The following is a 7,456-nucleotide window of genomic DNA, read 5'->3' on the forward strand; positions in this document are numbered from 1 at the left end:
ATATTGACATCTTATGAAAGTCGTGTTGAAAGTAACCAAGTCATGATGAAGGAGAAAAAGAAGGGCAAATGTTGTAACTTGAATCTAATCGTCTTGATCATTATTGTGTGTTTTCTATGTTTAAGTCTAACCAAGAATGTGAAGGATGGAACTTGTAGGTGTGTGCAACCAAAATTGTCATAGACATGTTTAGTTACTTTCAAATTTTTGAAATTGTAGGTGTGTATACCTAGAAGCTAATTGTATTGATCTAGCTAGTTGTAGGTGTATGTAACTTGAAAGATAGAATTTGTTGAATGTTCAAGTTATTGTTGTTCTTTGTTATCGAACTTGTTATGATTTGAACAATTAGTTAATGTATTTGGTTCTCTGATCTATATTATCGTGGCAACCATTTGAGAAGCTTCACAAATATGTCAATTACAATTAAAAAGGCAATAACAAAACTGACAAAAAAGAAGACTTCATAATCGAGTTTGATTCCAACCATTCAAGTTTGTTTAGTTACACCCAAAATTGAGTTTGTTTCCAATAAAAAATAACACAAATATCATAGTTAAATTTTGTTTGTCAAAATGAACAAGACAACATCAAAATGTCCTACTTCCATGGCACAGAAGATTTTCTACTTGAAGTTGTTTGGCCTTGGCTATTAGCAGCATTAGCAGCAGCTACAGACCTAGTTTGGATAACCTTTTCAGCCCTCATTCTTTCCAGGTTGCTACTGGTAATAGTTGTCTTCCCCTTCCATTTGAATCCACGTACTGGTGTGTAGACAATATCACCAGTGACAACATCAGCCCTCTTTGTAACTTTTGTACCAGTATTGATGACTCTTCTACTTGGCAATCCAGGCTGCTTAGTAAAATAAATACACACTCAAATATTAGACAATTAGGTTTGCAATGACAATTGTAAACTTGCATTGATAGTTGTAAACTTACATTGAGAGTTGTAAATCCATCTTTAGCTTGGTATATGCCAACACCTACCATTCTTGGCCTTTTAAAAGGTCTTGTTTGTCCTCTACTAGTGTCCTCATGTTCTACTGGTCTCTTCCCTCTTCCTAGGCCTCCTCTACTGCAGTTTGCTTCTGAACTAGTTTGACTATGTTAAGTCATTCCTCTTCCTCTACTTAGTCCTTCATTCACATTTCTTTCTTGAGCCATTTCTCTTCGTGATCCTGCTCTTCTACCTGTACCTCTACCATTTACAGTCTGTACTTTGAAATCAAATATTAAAGCATATCTATATTATCTAACAATGATATAATAATTAGATATATTACCTCTGTGTTTGTAACATTTTCATGTGATTGAGCCGGAACACCTCTGTCACTTGCTCTTCCTCTTGTTGCTCTTCCTCTTGTTGCTCTTCCTGTGCCTTTTCCTCTACCACTTTCTGTAGCCTGTATATTAATATATCAATATATATACATCTACATATAACATACATTTGAGAGTAACAAATAAAAGTACCTGTGTATGAGAAGATGGTTCAGATGACTAACTTGGACCAGTACTTCTTGCCTGAGAAAATGGTTCAGTTGATTGACTTGGATCAGCTTAGTTTCTTGTAGGACATCATCTTTTATTGTTTCCTTGTGTGCCACATTTGCTACAAGTCATTACAGCACCTCTTTTGCTCAACTTTCAAGTTTTTCTGCTTTCATCTGCTTCCTTTCTTCTAACCTTAACTGGTCTTCCAGGCAACTTTCTAATCTTTGGTGGCTTTACAATTTGATTATTTGAGGTTGACCACATTTTCATGTAATTCATTGGCTAAATAAAATGGGTATATGTGCTGAGGTAGGTTTCCTTGCTATAACAGCTAGCCACATAATGGATTAGTTCCAAGTTTTTGTAATGAAGGGCAGCAACAACATGAGGGCAAGGAATTCCCCTAAGCTGCTAGGATCTGCAACTACACCTCCTATTAACAACGTCCACAGTGTGTGTAAACCCATGGTGTTTAATCTCAAAACCTCTTTCTCCACTCCAAGTCAAGTTACATTGCATAGACTTTTGAATGTTTTCTTGCAAAATCTTCAAAGACATAGGAGATATATCAGTGATCCAAGTGTTTGAGAACTCGCTCAAATGACCAATTTTTTTCATCATCTTCACCCTTATCTCCTCAAGCATTGTAATGATGGTTTTATACCTTGCAGACACTATCCAAGCATTGAAGCTTTCTGCTATATTGTTGTCCACAACATCACATTTGCTATATTCTTCAAAATACTTCTTGCACCATGTATTTAAATTGTACCATAAAAGATTATCCAAACCTTCTTGTCCTAATTTCCTCATTGTCTCTATATTGTCCTTCATCTCAGCTTCAAATGTGGATTTAGCAATCCTCCAAAACACTCTTCTTCTTTTAACTCCTTTACAATTTTTTGACCAATTTGCAAGAACATGTCTTGCACATTTTCTATGTTTAACAAGTGGCAATAAAGTATCCACAGCAATTTCTAGTCCCTAACAAACCAACATAACAGAAAAAGAATAAATTAAAGTGCAAAACTCAACAACAATAAAATAGTAAGATGGATATTAGTAATTAACTTTTTGCATATCACTAATGATGTATAGTTGATGCCCTTCTCCAAGTTCAAGATCATTCTTCACTAGTTCAAGAAACCATGTCCAGGTATACTGATTCTCAACCTCAACAACTGCGCAAGCAATAGGGAGCATTTGGTTGTTTCCATCTCTAGAAACTGCCGCTAACAACTGGCCTTTACACACACCTTTGAGAAAACACCCATCAAAACCAATCAACCTTCTAGCACCTCCGAAACATGCTTTCTTTAAAGCATTGAAGCAAACATAAAATCCTTCAAAAAAATTTCTGCCCAATTTCAGAATCTTCTCCAACCTTCACTACACAAGTACTACCTGGATTACTCCCTAATATTTCATCTCTATAGTCAAAAATCCTACCATACTCCACAATATGATCACCCATGATCTCTTGTAACACTCTAGTCCTATCTCTTCTCACTTTTGTCCTACCAACATTAATATCCAACTCCTTTCTAATAATGTCCTGCAACAAGACAATGCTGATGTTTGGCTGTTGAGTTATTCTTTCTTTGTATTTGGTGGCCAAAACTTTGAGTTGCACAGGTAGTTATGATTTGATGTCAAATATTTATGGATAGGGTTGTATGTTTTAACAATGAAATCTCCACTAGTTTTATCCTTACTTGCACACAACAACCAAGGACAACTCTCTTTACAACATCTCACTCTAACTCTGTCAGGCTCATTTACATATTTTTCAATTTGAATATGTTCTTGGATTGCATATCTTGTCACTGCCACTCTAAATTCTTCAACAGTTCCAAAAACCAGTCCTAATTCCCAAACAATCTTTTCAGCAGTTGTATCAAACACAACTCTATTTGAGGTTTTCTTCCTCCTAACAGGTTTATGCACTACTTGATCAACCTCTTCACCATCTATTTCAAAGCTATGAACTTCATCACTTAGATAATAAGGTTCATCACCTCCTAGCTTACCAACTAAGCTTTCCCTAATACCATTATTTGTCTCATCATACCCTATATCTGGACCTTTTCATTAACATTAATTTGATCTGAAGTAGTTCCCCTACTTATCCTTTGTGACCTTTTGAAATTCCTATTGGTTGCCCTTATATCTACATACTCTTGATGAACATCACTGTCAACCTCAGTATCTTCACTAGTATCCCCTTCAGATCCTAATTCATCTTCCACTTCATCATCATTTGGATCGTCATCTATTATAGGATAATCAGATGAAGGAGGAGGCACAATAGAAAAAGTTGGTGGAGGCACAGTAGAAGACTGAGCTTCAAATGTAGTGCTGGAAGTTTCAGAAGGACCAGTTGTAGGGATAGAAGGAAAAGTAGAAGTAGGAGGCTGATTATTAGGGTTAGAAGTCTCATTAAAAGATTTCTCACCTACCCCACTTTCAGTCACATGGGGGACAATCTCCAATTCAAGTGGGGCCTGATTAGCTTCACTAACCCCATGAAAAACATACACCTCCACTGTATCCCCATCATTCATCATATTGAAAAGGTCAAATATAACCTTATCATTATCAACAAGGACCAATAACCCATCCCACTTGATGAAAAAATCACAATCTATTGTATATCCTAGTTCCTTTATGTAGTCCCTCAACTAAAAATAAGACATCCTATCAACATCTACATCTAGGAATTTTGTCACATGCCCCCCAATATATTTAGGTGGTGGACCAAATTCTATTCCCCCCCCCCCTCCAAAGCCATCTTGAAAAATCATGTAACAACAACAAACATAATTCAAACACACATTTCAATAACTAACTCTAACAAGTTGTACACAACAAACATAATCACTAACAAACAACAACAGCAGAAACACTAACTAACAAAAGTAGAAAAAACACTAACATTAAGCTTTAACAGTACTAACAGAACAAAAACACTAACAATAGCAGTTGTTAGTGTACAAATTGAAGTTACAAATGTATAAGAGACAAATAATAAGATTCGAACTAAGTGGATAACATCTAACCCTAACCTAAAACACAATCACAAAACCCTAATCACTAACAGTTGCACTAAGTCAATAACACAATACCCTACACTAACTAAGTCGATTACCCAACATACTCAAAAATATCCTAACAATGGCAACTGTAGGAGGTCGATTCTAACACTTCTACACTATAATAATCCATAAAATTAGAATAATCGAAAATAAAGTGAAGATTTTAGAACCCTAACCTGTTAGACCTTCAATCTCCAAGAATCTTCACAAATACACATCAACAACGATCAACAATGATCAACAACGAGATTGTCAATAACAACACTATCGTCAACAACAACACTGTGTATTTCGTTTGAATAATCCATAAAATTAGAATAATCGGAAAAAAGTGAACATTTTAGAACCCTAACCTGTTAGACCTTCAATATCCAAGAATCTTCACAAATACACATCAACAACGATCAACAATGATCAACAACGAGATTGTCAACAACAACACTATCGTCAACAACAACACTGTGTATTTCGTTTGATTTTTTAGGGAAAAGTTAAGAAATGAAATGAAAAGGAGTTCACAAATTTTCTTCCAAAAAAAAGGGTCGGGTCGGGTTACCTAGAGAATGAGCAACACGCGCATTACATAGACGATGAAATGAGTAAAAATGGTCAATTTACAACGATATATAGTTGTTTAGTGGTGTGATAGGACACTTTAAAAGTTTAGGTGTCTTTATGCAAATATGGGACAACTTCGATGGTGTATTTATGTCTTTTCTCTTTTTTTTATATTATATGTTATTTTCATGATTATAAAATAGAAGTAATTGATTTTCTTAATTGTTTTTCTTCTTTTTCTAACATCAGGTGTTTGACAAAATAAAATATCATCTATCGACATTTAGTAAATCTTTTCCTCTTTTTCTTAGTGATTTCTTTACTATATATTTAGTCTTATGATTTCATAATTTGTGGATTATTATTTATATGATTTTTTTTGTTAATTATATGTTATTTTCATGATTATGAATATAAGTGATTTTTTTTTGTTGATTGTTCTTTTTCTCTTCTTCTAACAACTGGTGTTTGACGAAGTAAAATAGCAATTATCAGCATTCGATAAACATTTTCCTCTTTTCTTAGTGATTTCTTGACTATATGTATAGTTGCATAATTTTGAAATACAGGTGATTGATTTTTTTATTATTCTTTGTTTTCTATTAACATCATGTTAAACAAATTAAAAGAATCATTATCTTGTTAAATTTTTCCTCTTCTTTTCATTTTCCTTTTCAGCCGTTTTGAGAGTAAAACTTGTGTTAGAAAAAAAAAAGAATGAAACAAAAATTAAAATAGTCATAAAAGTAAAATCGGCTGAAATATTTTTGTCAAATTTATGTTGAAAAATAATTTTTGATGTTGTCCTTTTGAAAAACGATATTTGTTGCAATTAGAATTTGAAGTCGTTAATTTTATTGTTATGAAAATTTAAGTATCTAACGAAGACTGCTAAGTTATTTGTCAAACGAAATCAATTGGGAGAAGTATGTATTGTGTTTTTTTTTTGTTGTCGTTATTTATATTGTTCTATCATTCGTTTCATGTCATTCAATTCTTAATTTATCAATTTCATATAACATTCAATTCTTAATTTATCAATTTCATATATGTTTATGTTTAATTATGAAATATGGTACCAAGATTATTATATTGTAATTAATATAGTGGTTAGTTAGTTGCAAAAAATGCAATGGTATTAACTGTGATTAACTATAACATTTACTTTGACAAGGTTTGCACAAAAATAAATAAGGGATAATTTTGGATAAATAAAATATATTATTTTGACTATTATTTATATGAAATTGTTTTAAATATTTTGCAATCAAATTTATACAAGGGCTCATTTCAATTATAGTCTTAATATGTGATGATCTTCCTTTTGTTTGCTTTTTTTTCGGTTCATTTCCTTCATTTTAATAAAAATGTCTAAGATGAGTTGTCTAATAATATTTTTGTCGATATTGTTTATTCTATTCATTTCATATCAGTTGTCTCAATTCTCTTTTACAAATTCTTTCAGAAATCATAAACAAAGAAGAATTATTTTATTTAATAATTATTTAAAGTTAAAATAAAAAATTAATTAATTTTAATTTGATTTTACTAATGATAAATATTTTGGGACAGTCATTTTAATAATGTTGATAACTTATAAAATAGACAGAATATTTTTCTTCCTTTAATTTTGTTCATTCAACATATTTTAATTTTTAAAAAATCAAATAGTACTCTTTAATGAATTTCTTTAAATACATCTTAATTAGAAACATAAAAGTTATTACAAATTAAGAAAAAAGGTACTTCTAATTAAGAGGGCATTAACTATGGCAATCATAAATTTTCTATTTATTTTAAATGTTAGAAGTGTTTAAATTCATATTATTTCCATATTTTCAGTCTTTGGTATTTCCCAGAAGTTAATTTTGGCTTCGATGACATTTTAAGAAACTCAATTAGACATGACAAAGATAAAATTCTTTATGTATTTATGAATGTTTTTCATTTAATTTTTCTTTAGTGGACATATTCATCTTATTATATCATTTTCCTAAAATTTGATTGTGAATCAAGTTTCTTTTATATATTTTTTCCTCCTATTATCTTAGAAAGATTGTGCCTCTCTTTTTTAATTTATGTTCCATAAAAAAATAAAATACTCATTTTATGTTTGACGTTGTTACATTCATATAGTTAACATTTAATAAATAATTAAACGATAAAAACATCAAAGTGTAAAGGTGGAGATTATTATTAAAACAATCGATGCTTAAATGATTTATGTTTGATATATGTATGGGTTATTAACTAACGACAATGTATTGGTCTCAAATCATAATATATATGAATACAAAATTATAT

Source organism: Solanum lycopersicum, chromosome 12 (genome assembly GCF_036512215.1).
Source record: "Solanum lycopersicum chromosome 12, SLM_r2.1".
Taxonomy (NCBI): domain Eukaryota; kingdom Viridiplantae; phylum Streptophyta; class Magnoliopsida; order Solanales; family Solanaceae; genus Solanum; species Solanum lycopersicum.